The 19,806-nt window shown below is 39.2% G+C and overlaps 1 protein-coding gene across 4 annotated transcripts in view; it reads left to right on the top strand.

Annotated features, from left to right (window-relative positions):
- The window catches only part of NRP1 (neuropilin 1), a 115,753-nt gene that overhangs the window by 25,164 nt on the left and 70,783 nt on the right, over positions 1 to 19,806 (top strand). The window lies entirely within an intron of this gene.

Below are 19,806 nucleotides of genomic sequence, written 5' to 3'. Positions count from 1 at the left end.
CGTACTTAAACAAATGTGCTTTCAAACATGGTAGAGATGCGTCTTTTTGTGTCTTGTTCTCATACATCTTAGGCCCTGTGTCTCTTGGCTCTAGCCATCATTTAAATGAGAGCACTGCTTAGCACCTCTTTCACATTCAAATGATATATTTGTGTTCTTTTGTGTAGAAATGTCTGTATATTTTCAACACTGTTCAATTCATGTGAAAGTAGACAGGAACAAACCAAGGAGACAAAGATTATGTCAAAAAGGGTGAATAATACTGAAGTGATCATGATGCATCTATTCTTCTTTTCAAAATCCTCAGAGGAAACCCTTCTTTCCTTTTCTAGCTTGCAAGTGGCATGAGGAAGCTCATTTCAGACTCTTCCAGCCTGCTACTCTTCTCTTAGTGCTGGGTTTCCATCCCTGAGCCTCCTCTGTTGCATTCAGTTCAGGAATGGAGGCCAGACTCAGATTTAGTGACTGTCCTCTTCACCTGGCAGCAAAACAGGATGGCTTCTCTTTCTCTGTCCACCTCTTACCCACATACTTTAATAAATCCCCTGCTAAGTGATGAACTGCAAGTGAAATTCAAGTAATGAACATGCCACCACTCTGGTCTGCTGAGTTCATTTCTGAGGGTGCAAAACGTGCTTGCACACAACCACAGATCAGCTTTTCAACTTGCATCCCAAACATAGCTGTAGCTGCGAGCTATTAGTATCTCAGAGTTGTATTTACTGTAGAAGACCAGTGAAAAATTTCAACAATTGCTTGAACAGTTGACTCTCTTGATTCACAAAAGCAGCATGATTACAGGGCAACCATTATATATACAAAGTCTGATTTGTGATATATGTATATAATCAATTGCAAATTATGTGCCTTTCAAACATCTGCTGGGGTTTATTGTGAGTCTATTAGAGGATATCTAATATCCAGTAAGAAATGATGTGTAAGAAATCCATCACCTCTGCTTTGGCAGAAGGGGTTTGCAATTCAAACAAGATGCTCTGTCTTTGTTATATAGGGCCTCTGCATTGGAGGATCTGAGACTTTCTGATGAACCAAACAGGTAGTTTGCAAGTCAAAATTACAAAATCATTATTTTCATCGTCTGCTAATATCCCAAGGGCTGTTCCTTTTAGGAATATTCTCTGAGAACATAGATTCCCTTTCCTCTTAGGAGTCTGATGTACAAATCTTGGAAGCAGGATGTGTAAAATGCATAGGGAGGTTTGTGATTTCTGGTTTTAAGCAAGTTTTGTCAAACCACCTCAATTTACAAATTCCATGTTCTTCACTGGAGCAAGAACACTTGAAACTGTATTTCAGCTGCAAGACATAAAGGCAGTTATTAAATAAACCTTGTGCTACATGTTTCTAGGTATACGGAGGAGGACTTGCCTTGGGCAAGGCCTCTGAGTATTAAATTGTGTCCACTTAAATTGATAGAGCCCTGTCAGTTTTCTACTCTGGTGGAGCTGTAGCAGCCATACAGGACACCACATGATTCCTTCTGCTACCAGTATCCATGGAGTTTCATAAAATGTACCAGAGAGGAGAAGGGTGTGATGTCCAAATGCAGATTTTGGGGCCTCCATTTCAGGCCAGGTTCCTGCCTGGTCCTCCATGCAGGAGTGCTGCTGTTCAGCTCCCTTGTTTCTCCCAGGTTAAGCTGCATGGCAGACTGGTCTTGCTGTGGTTTTCCCTTTTTTTTTTTTTTCTCAGCCTAGAGTAAGTTCCATCATCTCTGTGAGAATTTAACTTATGCTGAGACCGTGGGATTGGGACTGTGGTTTACCCTGTTACACCTAATTAGCCCTGGGAATTCATCTCCACCATACAGAAGGAAGGCCAAGAATATAGGTAGCTTTAAGAAAGAAAATTAAGGATTTGCAAGGAAGATGTAGAATATCCACAATTACATTTCATATGATACAAAATAATTAAGGGATATAAGCCATAATGGTTCGTGGCACAATCCAAGTTCTAACAGATGGGGATACGATGAAATTTCCCCACGGGAAAGTGATTTTGTAATTGTAGAGGTGGGTGTATTCCTTTTACTTCTGTATTTATTTTAGCTGTGCATTTATGTTTGTATAAACATTAAGGAAAAACATCAATCTATAACCTCTGGGTATTTTTACCATTTCTTTAAAATACAGAAGCAATTGCTGCATACTTGTTAAAGAATAAAAGGGGAAAAAAAAAATTAAAACCCTCATTTTTCTCCACCCACACGTTTCTCTTCACTTCATAGATCCCAGCCCTCAGATTGCCCCTCCCTCTACAAAAGCCTGGGAAAAGATTCACAGGCACATGTGAAAAATGATAGTTTCACATGGCTGCAGTAGGTTCACATCCTTATTATGTAAATGAGTGGTTTTGGTTTGGGCGTCTCTTTTGTGGTTTTTGTGCAGATGGTTAAATACTTAAACACAGTGGGCCAAAGTGTTCCTACTGGAATTTCACTGGCTGTGGCTAAGCTACATCAGGAATTGAAACAGGCAATGGAACCCAAATCTACTTTTGCTCATAATGAAATGGCCAAACGGATAATGGGATTGCAGCACAGTAGCAGGGAGGAAAAAAGAAACCACGGACAGATTTCCCTTTGTCTGTTCAGTAATTAATGAAGTACCTGGTGCATAATAGATCTGAGGAACCTCGCCTTGCTGCTGTGATCTGCACTTCCTCCAGACAGGTAAGCGCAGAGCTGTGTGTGCTGGAGACTGAGTAATTAGCCCAAGCAAGTTGTAAAATCTTTAGGAAGCAAGTGGTGTCTGTTTTCGTTTGCACAGGATGCCAAGAGATGTATTTAAAGTGTGAGAGTCAAAGGTCAGTTTGACATCACATACTCTGAGCAAGGTTCCTGTTTCATGTTAGAAATACTGACTGAGAGCTGTGAAGCTATTGTGCTTGATAAGGAACAGGATTAATCTGCAGCAAGGAAAATTTAGGTTCAATATTATGAAAAATGTTGTAACTGCGAGATCACTTAAGCAAAGTAGCAGGCTGTCAAGGGAGACAGCCGAGGCTAGAAGTGACACTTTTCCATCAGAGATGGCTTGCAGAATAATTAATAACTATTTCTCTTTGAATGGGGAGGGGTGCGGGGCTCCGCTAGAGGTCCCTGCCAGAGCAAACGAGCCCGCCAATGGAGCAGGCAGGCTGGGGCTGAATGCCTCGCACAGATAAAACGCAGATCCCTGAAAGGAGTCTTCCAGCCTCTTCTCAGCTTGTGTTACATATTCTAAATGTAAATTGAATGCAAATACTTTGAGCTGCTTGCTACAAAGCAGCCTACAGTCTCCTGCGCCACATCTGACCCGCTAGAAATTTAAGGGGACATAATAATGGTTCGTATAATTCTTTCAGAACTAATTGGGTTACGACAGGGAAAAAGGCTGACCCAGTCTCTATGATTTCTTGTGCCTGTTTCATATTTATATCCATTATTTCTTGTTTCAGTTACAGTATTTCTAAGTTTTTCACCAGTCCCTTCCACTTTCAGAGTTAATGAATGTGTTAACATTGCATTCAGTGACAAAATGCATAGGCTGGATGTGAGGCTGAAGTTCTAAATATTCTGCTAAGGTTTTTATCTTCAGATTGTTCAGGCTTATCCGCTTGCACTAAACCAGTGATAACAGCATATCTTTCTTTCTGTCTTTGCTCTGGAAAGATAAAATTTGTCATTTCCTAGCATTATATCCAAGTGCAGAAAATTGCAAAACAAATGCATTACCTCTGAATTATTTGGGGGGGACAGTGTGTGTTAAATTCAATTTCAAAATCAAATTACAGGAGGTTAAATCTCAGTCCCTAATTTGTGCCAACAAAATTGGCAAATCATCTTAACAAAGGGCCAAAGAATTATTGCCTTGATAATAACAGCAAATTTGAACTTGGCAGTTTTATAGATTGGCCTGTGTCTAAAAAGCCCATGGCTTTCAGAAGCTTTAGTAAAGGTTGTTCTCCACCATTGCCAATGGAGCAGTGCTTCACAAAAGCAAATATTCGCTTTTCCCACTAACAGGGGGGTTGGCAAAGTAAGGGGGGCATATGCAACACAAAAAATAATCCATAGCTTTCCATCCACTGTACCCTAGAAAGCCACAACCCAGGGAACTAGAAGAAAGAGATCAAGAGGCTTTAAAAATGTCAGGTGACAGGATCTTATTTAAATTATTAGGTGAGATGCATTCTTGCTTTTAACTATAGCAAAACACATCACGTAGCCTGTTTACCTCTCTCCCTTTTATGCTGTTTTTGACAGGCTGGTGCAAATTGCATGTAGAAATTGTATTTCTGCTTTCCAGCATCACTTTGGATAATGTTTGAAAACTTGTTTTTTGTAAAACAGTGTAATATTCAAAGTTATTTGAATCGTATAGAAGCTGGAGGATTTGTAACATATTCTTTACCAGTACTGACAGAGATACAACTAATTTGGAACTAAAGAAACCTGCCTTAGGTTAGACTTAGGGAGTATAGGCACTTGGGGAATATAAGAAGGCTTGTCTGTAATTTTGTCAAGTGATTCAACTTCAAGAATTATGCATTTCTAATTCACCTGCACGTCTTAAAAGTTTTTTGGTTTTTTTTTTGGGGGGGGGGGCGGGGTTGAGTTTGCAACAACTGGAATCACTAAGTCCATATAAGAAGAGATTTTTTGTAGTTGTCATTTATGTTGGCTTATTTGCAGCAAGTTAGATGCTGGCCCAACTTGATGTCATACTGAGAACAGTAAAACCTTTCTCCGCAGCTCTGTGTCCAAGCCCTATGCTGCTAAATCCTTTTTCACACGAGTAGGCTTGCTGACATAAACAAAACCAGGGTGGTACAGTCTAACTCTTAAAGTATTTAATGAACATATCAGTTCTTGATACTATTGTTATCACAGGTTTTGTAAGGTAAAACATGTGGCCTGGGTAAGAGACTGGCTGAATATTAAACTTCTCTGGTTTGCTGAGTAATTTATGTTTCTACATCATGTGAGTAGTGGATAGTACAGATTTAATAAAGCACCAGTCAGCTGAGACTGATGTGTTTAAAATGAAAGAAATGGAAATAAAAGGTCATAAATTTACACATGATTGATGATCACACTTAAAAACAGTTTTCTCCATACCTTCTAATTAGGGGTTTGCATGTCTACATGTCTGTGTATGAAGAGCAGGCTGAAATGAGTGCAAAGACCTCTGCACCATTCTGTCTTCCTTACTTATGCTAATGCCCCAGGGATTCTTCCATAGAATAACACAAATATGGAATAAGAAAAACAGGATGGGCTATTTTTAGGATTCATAAGAAACCATTGTCACTTACCTTATAGCAACTCTCTGTTTTTCTTCATGCAAGGGGTATTGGTTTAAGGCATGGGCAGGGGACTGCAAAGCTGAAGTGAGTGGGACTTGCATCCTGGGGGATTAAAAGCATTAAAATCTGTGTTGGAGAAGAGCAAGCTTAAACTGTGGGAGTAAAGGGCACGAGTCATACTGGGTGACAGGCACTTCACAGACAGCATGACTTGCTGTAGGGAAGTGTTTCGCTAATGGTGCCTGCTTCCTCTCCTGATGCCCCAGGTAGCTAAGACAGCTCCTGCATGGCAAACAGAGAGAGTCCTTACAACGTGACAGGCTCACGGCAAGGCTGGCAGGGAATACTGTTAACCTCACAAGCCCTGATGTGACTGAAGAGCCTCGGGATCTGTATGGGAGACAAGTCTCAAAATTAACAGCCTCATTAATCAAATCACAATGTTTTGACAACTTCATGGTGTGTATGCAATCTATCTTATATACAATTTGGCTAAGGCTTTCATGAAACAAGATGGTTTTTGCTATAACTTTATGTGGTAAAGCTCCATCCCACAGTACAATTACTGGGTTGTATGCTGATTATCAAAGGGTGAAAAAGCTTAATCAGCTGAGCTTTGATAATAAAATACTGCCAGGAATTTGAAGGAGGTACTGCATCTCCTTGTTTCCTATTTGTGGTTTTTTTTTTTTTTTTCTTTGTCTGCCTGATGCATAGCCACCCTCATCACTTCCTTAGAAATTCTGGGGAAGGGTGTCCAACCTCTCACACCTGGGCTCAGGCATGGGACATAGCCCTTCTCACAGAAGAAATCCTTTGAATTCATTCACCAATTTTAGTCAAGAGTGAAACATGTGGAAAACCTAAAACCTGCTGGGTCCCCTTACCATGGCACACCAGTGCTTGTCCCTCAGCTCACCAGGTCTCCAGAGCAGCACAAGGTAATTCAGGGCAATCCTGGATCCCTCAGATGTCAGACAATCATTTTCTGCTTAAAAACAAACTCTCCCCCAGATCCTTTGTTCTTCAGGTTTGTTGTAAGTACCTCTTCTAAGGAGCTTAGGGATCACAGTAGCCTCCTCCCGAACCTAGAGATTTATGCAGAACATTTATTAATGCTTTGGGGTTTTAATTGTGTAAATGTCTGCACACCTATACAAGACTATATCCACAAGTATTTCTGGGTTATAAAGAAATGTTATTACTTGTTATAATGTGCTTATGAGAATAGGGTACGATGTAGTGGCAGGAGTTGCACAGCGCCGTATTTCATTATGCACATTTTGAAGTGGAGACTCACAAAAATACATAGCATTACAAGTCCCTTTGTCCTTCTTGCTCAGTGTCCATTTGCAAAAATAAAAATGTAAATCAAAGCTAGAAAGGCTGAACAGCAAGAATGTAGCTCTTTCAACTACATTTAACTATCTACAAAAGACCTATTAAATCACTGAGTTAATGACAGTGTCACTGTCATAGCCATTTCATTTCATCTGATGCCTTCAAATGCTTTCAGGGAAATATCACTGATTTTCCAGACTAGAAAACTGAGGCACAGGGAAGTTAGCTGACACCTGGTTTCACTGAATAGCAATGCCATGGGAACAGAGGCTGTACTTTCAGCCTTCCAGCCCATTTCTCTGTACACTTTCTGCAGTCATCTCCCATCTCCCTGAATGACCCAAGCTCCATCACATTGGGGGCCAGAGTCTGGTAGCTGGTTGACTCCCAGCTTCCAGCCTGCCACATGTTGGATGTCCGTGTCCACACTGCATTTGAAGACATGACTACAGTATCTGTAATGGTGCAAAAACTTTATCCAGTTAGTGGCAAAGCTGTAGTGGCATAGGTTTTATTGTCCCCAGTGGGAACATCCAGCACTGAACAGAGCCTATGACATTATTAGTACCTCAACCAGTTAAATAAAAATAGCTCAGACATGTGTCCCTATGCTGTAATCACATCTCCAAATGCAAGAATAGCAAATTCTGGTAGAAGTTATCACTGCTCTGAGCAGCAGCATTAATGAGAAATACTGTGATTTTCCCAGAGCATAATTCTGCACAGAAACCTTACTCAGATTCTTTCCAGCTCATGTATCGTTTTGTTGCTGGCACACGAGGCTCTTCCATGATCCTTATTCTTATGGGAAAAAGAGACAATCCTTCATGAATTCCTCTCTTATCCCACTGCTAGCTCTGATTTTGGTGAATTCCCATGTGGAATTTTCACAGGGGAAGGACCAAAGGTTTGAAATATTTCTCAAAGTCATCTGCCTTGTGTGATTCCTAAACCAGACATGTGGCAATCATGCAAGGGGGGGAGGACACTTCGTGGTATCTGTTTTAGGAGAAATGTGTCGTAAAAGAGAAAAAGATGAAATATGTGATATTATATGCCAAGGACGTGAAAATCCAATTCTTTGGAGCTGGTTCAGGAATCTGTTTGCCTCAACATGTGTTGTTACTGTGAGTCGGGCAGAGTTTTGCCTCAGTAATATTCTGCTAGTCTTTTAACATCCCTTTGTTCAGAGAGAGAAAGGAGGACTGGTTTACAGTGCCCGTGAGACCCAGCTCAGGTTAAAGCTAATGAAGAACGCATACATTTAATTTGTTAAAGGGGTTTTCTGCCTGTTTCAGGAAAGAGGGGGAGATTATTACCATTTCACCCCCTAATAAAAAACAGGATCCTGTATCTTGGAAATGTTTACAACATAACAAAATGAGGTTATGTTACGCTGTAAAATTTTAAAGGGGGCTGTGCACTGACACCTAGGCTCAAGGGGTGGGCAGGGACTTTGCTGCCAAAAGGAGTCCTGAGTTCCTCCTGTGCAAGCCAGACATCTCCATGAGCCAGCTCAGGGGACTCGATGCAAGGAAAGGGATGGGGCATTATCTCATTTCCTTCCCAGACTTCCTACTACTGTTTTGGACAATTTAAACCTTTAAGAATGCATAAGGCAAACAAACCTTGTTCTCCCCAGTGTGTGAAAACCTGTCTTTTGCATTATTAAGCTGCAAAGGAAGGCATGGCTTATCTTGCTCATATTCTCTGCACGTACGAGAGGATCTGGCCCAAACGTATTTCACGGCTTGTCTGTCTGGGTTAGCGTGCTGCTTGCCATGAGTGAAGGAGAGGAAAGAATCAATGCTTAATACCACAGAGCCTTACAGAGATTGCTCTTGTATGCTTATCACTACCAAATAGACAAACAAAAATAAATGCATTAATAGATACCTGACTGGAAGTGTAAATGAAACAAAAGCTATCGAATCAGGATTTTATCCATTTAATTGCAGAATAGGTGTTTTCATCAGCCTTGTAATGGTTTATTGCCTTTCAAAGCTTGTTTATTGTAATTGATTAATGAAGACTTAGAGCACCACTCTCTTATGGGTTAGAAGGGGAATGAAGTTGTAATACCATCTATGTTTGTAATTCACTGTGTTACTGCAGGCTCCCTTGATATTTGAGATAATGCGTTATTATAGCTCCATGTCACACTGTCCATCTCCCGGAGCACAAAGCAAGGACAGATGCCTGTCCCATGAAATGCAGAAAGCAAATCTACACCATTATCCCATGCTTGCTTGGGCCCGGTAACAACCATTTCCAAAAGACTATGCTGTTGTCTGGATCACAGCTGTAGAAACAGCCAGGACAAGGATGAGAGAGAATGATTCCAGGAAAACATTACTGTAGACCTGAAAAAGAGCAATTCCTATGTGAGTGCATTAGTTCTGACTTAGGTTTTGTGCATAGTGTCTATATATCTATATATCATAGAGATAATAAATATTATAATATACATATTACATAAAATGACTGAGTATAGGTCCAAATGCTCAGAAGATTTAAAAGACTGTATCTCACAAAGTTGCACTGATGAGGGAGGAAAAGGAACTGGAAAGACAAACTCCATCCCATCTAATGAATACTTCCTTGACATATGTGCAGCTCCCGCTGGGGATTTGAGCTGGCGCATTTATGCAGTATGGTCCCAATTATTGAAGCCCACGAGCTCTGTATGTGTTTGGGTTGCGTGTACATTCATTACCCTGCTTGCTTTCTCAAGTAAGCATTTAGTACTAGCAGAAAACTATGCAAAAATCCTTAGCAGACACTTGTGAATTCTGGCAGTTTTTCAACTCAGTTTTAAAACAGTGTAGGTCAATGCACCTCTGATGCAACTCAACTAAACCCTGTAAATTTGCACCAGGGATGACGCTGATCTGCTGTGCACATTTTCCTTCCTGAAAATCATTATCACATGCCTCTCTTTCTAAGGAAGACATTTTTATGAGAGGTGGATCACTGGGGTGGGTTTCTTTTGCATGGCTGATTTGCCCCATGCTTCAGCCGTAACAATGCGGTTTCACTAGGCGCTGGGTCATACGGCTGACCTCAGCTAACAAGCTGTTCCTGTTTGTAGGCTACTGGGAATGTTTATAGGCCACTGTTTTCCTCCATTCTAAACACATAGTTATTTCTCAAGATCCATATAAATCATAAGGTCACAAAACTCATAAAAACTGTGACATTCTCTGTGATACAGGATACAAATGAATTAACTTCAGGCTTAGCAGCTTTAAACAACTATGATATATTTCATCATAATATAAATGTATTCTTTGAAGATATATATACTTTTTAGTTAAATGATACACACATTAAAATGGTAACAAAATTTCTCAGTGGGACCAACTTTTATATACTGATGTTCCAAATTGGTGCAGTTCAACTGAGCTCTTGTAACAAAACAAAACAAAACAAAACAAACAACAACAACAACAAAAGTACTAGGTACTAGAACTGTACTAAACTGAGCTTAAGAGAAATACTGTTTTGTTTGCAATGAATGTTAAGTATCCATGTACTTTATAAGAAAATGATGCTGAGGATGCTATTGAATTTCTTAATGTAGAATTCAAGACCAGGACCTTATGGGGAGGTTTGAACTAACATGCTGGATTGACAAACCCATGTGTGCAAAAACCTACTACACCTATAAGGAAGCACATTCAGTTACCAATACCAGTTCTATTCATAATGTCTGTACTGAAGCTAGACAACATATTAGTAGAAAGTAACTGCTAGCCATTACTATAGTTTAATTTGCAGAAGTTTCCATTCTGCTGCCCTGTTGTCATTTGGCTTACTTGTTTTGAAATGCCTGTCTTCTAGGCTGAAAGTTTCCCAGGCTGCTCCTCTGCACGATAATGAACTTTGGAAAGAGAGAGCTAAAATGATTCAGGTCTTTTTTAGTTCAAGGAATAATGTAAAAACTCATGCAGAGAGAAGCATGCATACGTGCATACACATGTTCCCATTGCAAAACAGAAGAACCGTGGGACTTTTTCAGGCAGGTCTTCAGACCAGTTACTGAGACCAGAAGGCTGAAATTTGAAAGCAGCCTCCATGAGTAAATGTTCTTTGCACTGCTCTTGCGAAATATCATCTAGATTTCCCAAAGCCATGGCTTCTTTAAAGTTGCCGGCTGCACATATTACTCATGCTGCTTAAGGGCTGTTTGTTAAAGTGGCAATGTACACAACCAGATGATTTTGTGCTGAGATAACAGCCCTCCAGGAAGCATGCAGACATTGTAAGTGGGTTGATCTCTGAACTACAAATGCTTCTTATTCAGCTTTGTGTGCCTCCCGTGCCAGAGAGTGCTTCTAGATGCTATGGTCAGACACTTTGTCTTTCCATGTTTGTATTATATGAGAGAAGTAAGGAGAGAGGGTTTTCATCTCTAAGTGCCAAAGGTCTTCTCAGCATTATGACAATATTTAGCTAGTAATTCCCCACATTTCACACACCCTAGGAATTAATTTTCAAGCCAGAGAAGCTTTGAAAATTTTGAACTTCTTTATTAAATTCAAATATATTTTTTTTCTTTGACAATAACTTAAGAGCCCATGTTCCCCACCAAAAACAAACAAACAGAAAAGAGATCTAATTAAACACTGACAGGTCAAAAAAGTCAGCAATGAAGCTGTATGCTCTTCAATAACTCTAGTTCTTTGTAAGTATGCCTTACACTCTAGTTGTGTGACTATATACAGGTTTTAGATGCAGTTTCAGCAAAAATCAATGCATTCATTTACATGTGTCACACTTCCAGGCAAGCAGGACCAAAAGAAATCATTTATATCAATACCAACTGTGTACACGAAGACACTAATCCAACAGTGGATTTTTCATTTTGGCCAATGGCCTGCCCAAAGGGAAAGTGATGCAGAAAACAGAACAAAGAGAAAAACATTAAGAAATATTGAGTTCTGAGTGCCTAACACTGCATCCTTAATGCTCTCTTAATACAGTTCCTAACTGAAAATAAATGAATAAATACCCATCATTTTACTGCATTTACAGAGCTTCAGGACATGGTTGCCATGGAAGAAAATTGCCATAACTTGTGTCCTAATGCTGATATGTATGTCTGCAATTTCCTTTCTCCTTTAGCCTCTTTTAGTTTCATTAATTACGGGTGTTGCTCAGAGAGGTTGTAGACAGCCCACAAGGGAAAAATATTTGAGAGTTTCAAAAGCGTGAAACTTATTTTATGTTCTGAACTTTCACAGTTTCTGTGTAAAGCTAACATCTACCTAATACTTTTGAAAGTCAAGTTCCTTAGGTTATGATTAATATACCACATAGATCCCAATAGGATAATTACAAATTAATCAGCAGTTCAAAACTCCCAAATGGAGTACTATAAGGTTGCCATCCCTTTAAAGCATTCCTTTTCTACTTTCATAGAAAGAAAAATAATCACAGAAGAGTCTGATCTTGGTTTGATTCAGTTCAGTCCCTTTCTCTGTTCTTCAGGCATTTGAGGAACCAAACCTGAAGCTTCAATAACTTAGCAATTAACCAGGCTTTTTAGTGAATTCAGCAGTACATGCTAACAGCGTTAATCCAACCACAAACCATTAAACTAGCTAGACACATGAAAACAATATTTAATGGACATAGAGGCATACAGATAGAGTTTGGCTCACTGCAACAGTGTGTATGTATATAAGCGCAAGTCTCTGTAAGTAATTTAGTCTAGCTCTCCTACAGAAATCACACAAATGTATTTGATTTTTAATTGTGTGAGACTTTGCAGCCCTTTCTTCCAGTTGTACGGTTTAAGAAAACTTCCAAGTTTTGAGCCTCTGTTAAGAAGCTTTACTTGACACCCACAGAAGCCACTAGGAATCTTTCCATTATTTCAGAAGGAGCTAGATTGACGTTATTTAAAACACGGTATCTAGCTATCTAGGCTTTGTTCCTTGCTGTTTGCAAAATTTCTAGAATGGCACTCCATCTCTCTCTTCTGTCTCCACATATGTAAAATGAGAATGACAACTTTACCTCAGAGGAATGTTGCAAAGCTTCACGTATAAACAGATTGGCATACTTGGGTGAAGTTGCTCAACTAACAAGAAGTGTTCTGATGGATGGGCGTCTCTTGGGAGGTCATAAAAACAAAAACAAAGCTGTGTAATTGAGTTTGGGGAAATTATTTTTGGGGCTTTCATAAGCCAAGTCTTATGCAAGATGATTGATTGTGCCTCCTTTTTTCTCTCTCTTATCACCTATATCTTTCCAAATCTAACCATGTTGACTTAGTGGCTTTATACAAAACTAAACCACGGCATAACCCTCATACCTGAAACATATGAAGGAGCACAAAAACTAAAATATATAAAAACAATTACTTAAAAAAAGAAATGGACTTTGTTCCAGTTTCTTAAGCCCTTAGCTGGCTCAACATAGATAAAGTAGCTATGAAAGAACCAGTAAAAATTAGCCTGCATTTTATTTTGTGAACACTGGGAAGTTGGCAAGAGGTAAAATTTTGCAGTGAAACAGGGAGGTGAACAAGTTGTAAATGACTCTAATATATTCCAGATGGCATATTTTACTTGGGAACTGAGTTTAGAGTAATTAGAGGCATGTGAATTTCCTATAAATACTAAACTTCACCAGTTTGACAGTAGAAAGCTCCATCGTCTCTGAAGTCTTTCAACTCCTAAGTGTTTCTTTTTCCCCACTTAAAGTGGAAGTCATGGATTTGTAAATTTGTCTTATTTGACAGACAGAAACCTTTTTCTGTGAAAATACAACATTTTTCTATGCCAGAAAGTTATGAACTCAAGTTCCTCACTGAAGAGGTTTAAAATTGAATGTTTCTTCCCAGAAGAGGTTTTCATTTTTATATACTAGGATCATTATATTATAATTTATTACAGTGTGTGACAAGCAATGAAATCAGTGGAGTTTGCCCTAACTTCAAGATCAGATCTTTTCATTGGTAAAATGATTTTTGCAGATAGATATGCTGAAGACCTTAGCAGATGAATTTTGCTCTTACTTCCCCTAGGACTCTACAAAACTGAAATGGTAAAACCTGGACTGCAGCCTCCAATTCTGCGTGACATTGTTACATTCATTCCTGGACTGAATCCTGGTGTTCATATTTCTGTTGAAGAATTTTCCAGGTTTTATTTGGTGTAAATAGAATAGAACTAAATAAATATAAGGAAAAATATTCTGTCACCACTTCCACCCTCTTTAGCCATATATCAGTGTAAACTGGCTTAGATCCATGGACATAAAGGGGCTAATCTCATTTGCAGCAGCCAAAGATCTCTCTGCTGTTCTCAGTGGAGCAGTATAGATAAAAGTACAGATATAATCTTGCTTATTTAGTTCAGATCTTCAGTTCTGCCAGTCCCAGGTATTCAAAACACATGAGCCAAACAACCAGAAGCATGTGATAAGATGAAGGATAATCAGATTCTAAAATAGTAGTGATTATTTTTATTACTTCTGGGTTTTCAACTTTTATTGGTTAAGGTATGTTGTATATCAGATTCCCCTGCTCTGCAGAGAATTAAAAGCTTGATTTTAACATAAAAGGTCAAATCTCAAAGCATTAGATGATTCCAGAAACCAATGTAATAACAAAACCATTGCTAGCATTAGTTGTAATCAAACTGTTACAGTGGGTAACTGTAGATCTTCATTGATGTCTTTGTTACATCTTTTCTCTTTTTCTCTACAGCATTGTCTTGCACTAAAATAGAACCTCACTAGTTCATTCTTAATGGGGACCCACTGTCAGTTAATGGCATTAGTAAATTACTGAACAGTGGCCAAATCCCAATGGCCTTATTCCCAGAAATCTCTTAGGTTGACAGGAGCTCAGCATGAGTAACTTCAGTGAGTTTTGGCCCTGGATGAAGACCATGAAAGCAGCAGCTTAGAGAAGACCAACTGAAACAAAAGCCTCCCAGACTGACAAGGATTTCAGTAAATTACAAATCATTTACTGATTACAAATTGCTAATTTAAATATCCAGCACTTCAGAGAACTGTGTGATTCAGATGATATACTGTTTCCCTCAGGGTGCTCTATCCATGCTGCGAATCCTGCAAAGCCAAAACCAGCTTAAAAGATTCCTGCCATGGGCACTCACTCCCACCTCCCTTGTTTGCACAGAGTGTACATGACCTGGCTGGTGCTAATTCAACTGTGTGTGTGTTCCCACTCAGAGAAATGATCTCCTGGGGTTTCAAATAGGTTTAAGAAAGAAAGCAAGAAAAACAGAATGGTCATTTCACTCATTCTGCCAAAGATATGTCCACATCAACAGCTGACTTGGCAGGATGGAGGAAGACTTCTGATGAGAAGTCTTCTTGCAATGGGAGATACCTCCCCTCTGGGTAGAAACCACCATTGAGGGTCCCAGCCACCAGCAAAGGCTGATGTGTCTCCTCAGGAGGGGGCTGCCTTTTCAGCCCCCCCTCAGACGGGTCACCTCACCAGGGTTGGGGACAGGAGCCCTGGAAAGCAGTCGGGCTGTGCGAGAGCTCTGATGTAGAGCAACCTGACAGACGTTGAGGTTCCTGGCAGAAAAACAGCCTCTTTGGGGCTGTGCCTATTTTTTTATTTTATTTTATTTTTAACAGCATGTGCTTCTTTTTCTTGTCGCTAATAAACCGGGATTAAGGTTGGTATCCCTTGAGTGCCTGCCGTTCTTAAGCTCTTAGCTCTGGGATACAGATTGCCTTGTGCCACAAGCACTGCAGTAAATCCCACACCGCTAACCTTCAGTCACTAATGGGGCACAAATCCACAGAGCAGAACCACTCGAAACTTGTTATTTAACTTTCTTCTTCCAGTGCCTTCTGTTCAGCTACGATGGAGAATTGTGAGGAAAAAAAAAAAAAAAAAAAAAAAAGTTTATTATAGAATAAAGGCAAAAGAAATATATATTCTGGGAAACAGATTCTCACAACCAAGGAAACCAAGGATAGTCTGTCCAGCATGGATAATTTGAATCAGGAAGAGATTTAACAGCTTGGTGAAAGGGGAAACAGAGAAAGAAAGAAACAGAGAGGTGGAAGATCTTTTCATTCTAACAGGTGAATAACCAAAATATTCATAACCGCCCTATAGGTGAATATTATAGTAGGCTGCAGAAAAATATGGCATATTGAGGTGTAAATTATAGCTCTATATACTTCACTGATTGTTTCATAGCGTAAGTTTAGATTTCAGCTGATTTCCACATAGGTCTTAGGAAGGAATATTTTTTTTAGGCAGAAGGCAGAAACTCTTTCTGCCCTAATATTAGTAAATGTGAAGAAGCATGTAGCTCAGCAGAGCGGCTGGCTGCAGCACTGGCAGGGCTTTCCCATGCTCTCACTTCCCTTCACGTTGTGCTGTGGTGCATTTCAGTGGTCGCCAGCACGTTCACAACTGAAAACAGACATGAGCACTGTTATCACCTACTAGAAACTGGAAATGAAAAATCCACCAAAATCTGTATTCTGCAGCTGTTTATGTTTTTTTCATTGCCCATTGCTCATTTTTATAGGTATGGGTTGGCCTTTTCCTTGAACCTATAACTTACACTTTCAAAAGAAAAAAAGAAAAAAAAAAAGAGCATGCTTTTTGCAATTCCTTCAAGAATTTGCAGAGGAATTCTGGATTCCCTCATCACTCCAATGGGAATATTTTCCAGCCATTGTGTTGCTGAACCATAAAATTAGGACCGCCTAGTGAGAGCATGCCCAGGCACTGGCTGGGAGGAGTGGTGCTGCACAAGATCCCTACCCTGAGCTTCAGCAGGCTTCCCTCGAGAGACCACCCCATACAAAACTGAGAGTTTTATTACAGTGCTAACTGAAAGTGAACACAAATGGGATATCCGGAGAGACCCAGGCAAGCAAAAGGGAAAGCTTTTTGTGTGCTGGCATAGCGGCTCCAGGAGCAAACCCACTGACAAACCACTGGCATGGGCACGCCTTTCCTATTTTCACACATGAACTCACGTGCTAGTCTTTCACCTGAAACTCAGAGCAATGGTTAGCACCGTGTTTATATTTACATCTCCATGCCATAAACCCTAAAGGACTATAACATTACAAGAAATATTTGCCACACCATTGGCAGCAGTAACTGAGCGAAGAATTGCCAAGTGGGAAATCCGAATTTGCAAACTCAGTACTCTGGGCTGCACGCCAAGGCTGTCTGGGCGCTGTGGAGGTGACATGTTCAGGCTCCTCACAGGGAAACCAATGTGCCAACTGCATCCCTGGCACAGCATCTTCTTCTGACATACTTATGGAGAAGAACTGCAACCAAGTCCAGAGGGAGATGCAAGCTGCTTTCTGAGCTTCCTTGGCAGCAACTCCACTTTTGAGTTGTGACTGTACTTTCCCCTATTTACAAGAACAGTTGTTTGTGATACACTACGATCTCTGGTAGGATTTTGAAAAGTGCAGAAATGACAGTAGGACTTTGGTTTCCAAGGATAAACTAGTAAAATCCAAAGTTAATTTCCCTAGTAAAAAAAAATAACAAAATTACTCAGTTATTGCAGCCCAGATTTCAGATGTTGCTGCCAGTGTGGGAGAATCCAAACCCATTTGTTGGTTGCCAGGTGAAATCCATGATCCCTTAAACATGAAGGTTGTAGGGCCGATCTCTATAGCTTCCCTTTTTCAAATCTTACTTCATACCTGTTGTCTCACATCTAACCTTTTCTATCTGTCAGTAATTTTTCAGAGCAATAGAAAAAAAAATCAAAAATATCCTTCAATCTCTGCAGGCCGGCATGACCTATAACTTGCAAAATCCATTAGAAGACAGTGTTTTGTAACCAAATTGTTTCATTTACAACTGCACAGCAGCCAGAAAGAGCACTGTAAATTACAGTTCTGTCACTATAAGGGACAAAGGAAAGGTGTGGGCAGGTTATTGCTATAGAGGAGGAAACCTTGGAGAGCAATAGAATTTAATTTGAATGTTTTTTGCCTAATATTATTTCATATAATAGCAAAGCTGGTACTTACTCATCGATGACTTGTTTTTAGTGGTATATGAAAGCTTTAGTAAGACTGTAGAGGATTTTTTATTCTTAAGGTGTAGCAGAAGAAAGATTTTGAATTCAAACCTTTCTTTTTTTTTTCTTTATACAAATAGTAAAAACATGTAAAATTGGATTAACATTTACAGATAAAATTGTTCTTAATATGTAAAAATTCAGCAGTAGAGTTATCAATATTAATTTGAAAAATCAAGTACTTTTGAGGCTTGAGCCCTGAATGGCACCTGGGTAACTGATGAAGTAATGCTGTCAGAGAAGAGCAAAGAATGTCACTCAAAATCAGAAAGGGACTGAGATATCTGAACCCCATTAATGTCAGATGATGCAAAGCTCACAAATAACGTTAAGCACCTGCTCTTGAGCTAGAAGAAAATTCTCTGCATCACAGTGTTTGGAATGCTGTGGTTTTGAGTGTTTACTCTTTAATAAGCAGTTAAGGATATGGAGAAAGGTTGTCTAGTTAAAAAGTCTTAACACTTATTATTCCATAAGGTCTGAAAACCCGCAGCCTGCAACCCTGAGTGCATCCAATAGGTACTCCAGGGAACTTAGAGCTGGTATTTTTAAGTATATTTCTATTGGGAAAAAAAAATAAATAAAATAAAATAAAATAAAATAAAATAAAATAAAATAAAATAAAATAAAATAAAATAAAATAAAATAAAATATAAAATAAAATAAAATAAAATAAAATAAAATAAAATAAAATAAAATAAAATAAAATAAAATAAAATAAAATAAAATAAATAAAATAATTTTTAAAAGGAACTCTTTCTGAGGTCTTTTAATAATTCCTTTCACAACTTTCAGATGCTCCTATCCATCATAATGAATTTGTAGCAAGAGCAGAGGTTTAATTTAAAAAATGCAAGTTACTTGAAGAGTTTGTAAAATTCTCTCATAAATGAACATTTCCTCTTTGTATTTCCACCAATTTGAAATGGGACAGTGAAGCTAACTAGCTGAGCAATTGTTACTTGAAAAATCAAATACATAGGGGGAAATGCAGTTAACACAATATTTCACATATGTTAATGCTTACAGTTCCATCAGTGTCATCTTTATTTTCTACTTGATATACACCAAAGCTGGCACACAGTTTTAACTGATGAGGTAATGTCATTTTTAATTTAAGGAGCCTTAAGCCGGCCACTTTAACTAGTGATATCATCTTTGCAGTTGTCTCACGGGACTTTATGTAAACATAAGTAATGTGCCCTGGATGGTTTGGAACAGGGTTGTTAGAAATGACATTGGTCATCACAAAGACATTCTTTTTCCTTTGATCTCTTTAAAAATGTCAGACGCTTTATTTTACTGTCATTTTTAGCTCTTCCTTGTATATTAATATGTTCAGAACATTTTGGTGAACCTAATAGTAGAATAAAGGTCTAAACAAATTAATGGCTACATTTTAGTGTCAGTTGTAGTCGGCTAATGAAAAGTAAATGAGATTGTCTGGCTAACAGCAACCTGTTAAGTAAAACGGCAGCATGCCTGAGATGCAAAGAATTACAGGCAGAGATACAATCCAACAGAGACCAGAGCAGAACCTAGGCTCCAAATGCCACCGCATTTTAGGAAAAGATTAAACCAATTCTTCAGACTGTGTCTGCCCTTCCTTCCCACCTAGGGTTGAGTGAAATCATCTGCTAATAAAACTTAAAACCTGACCTGTCTCCACACATGCAGCTCATGCCTCTCTGTGACCATGATGCTCATTTGTATTCTCCGGGTTGGCTCAGTGCACCAAGCTGCCGAGCTCTCCCCAGCCCACTGAAATCCAATTTGTGAGACCCAGCCTCACGTATTGGCATTTCTGGTCACTCAGCTGAGGAACCCTAACATGACTGGTGCTCCCAGGCCTATCATTATTGCATATTATTGCTTTTTCTTATGAAGTCCTTGAGAATCTAGCAAGTAACCGAGGAGGATTTAGCCCAGCCTGTTCAGTATTCATATGCTGAACAAGCATGAACAGTGTAGTGTGCTTGATTCAAATACCTAAGAAAAGGTGATCTGTAATGAGACAAATTTTGTCTGAGAAAACTGAAGTGTTGTGATTGGTGTGTGGATTTTGAGATTCAAAATTATTTGTCCA

This window comes from Anas platyrhynchos, chromosome 2 (genome assembly GCF_047663525.1).
Source record: "Anas platyrhynchos isolate ZD024472 breed Pekin duck chromosome 2, IASCAAS_PekinDuck_T2T, whole genome shotgun sequence".
Taxonomy (NCBI): Eukaryota; Metazoa; Chordata; class Aves; order Anseriformes; family Anatidae; genus Anas; species Anas platyrhynchos.
The sequence above is the reverse complement of the archived record's forward strand: the minus strand, read 5'-3'. Positions and strand labels throughout refer to the sequence as shown.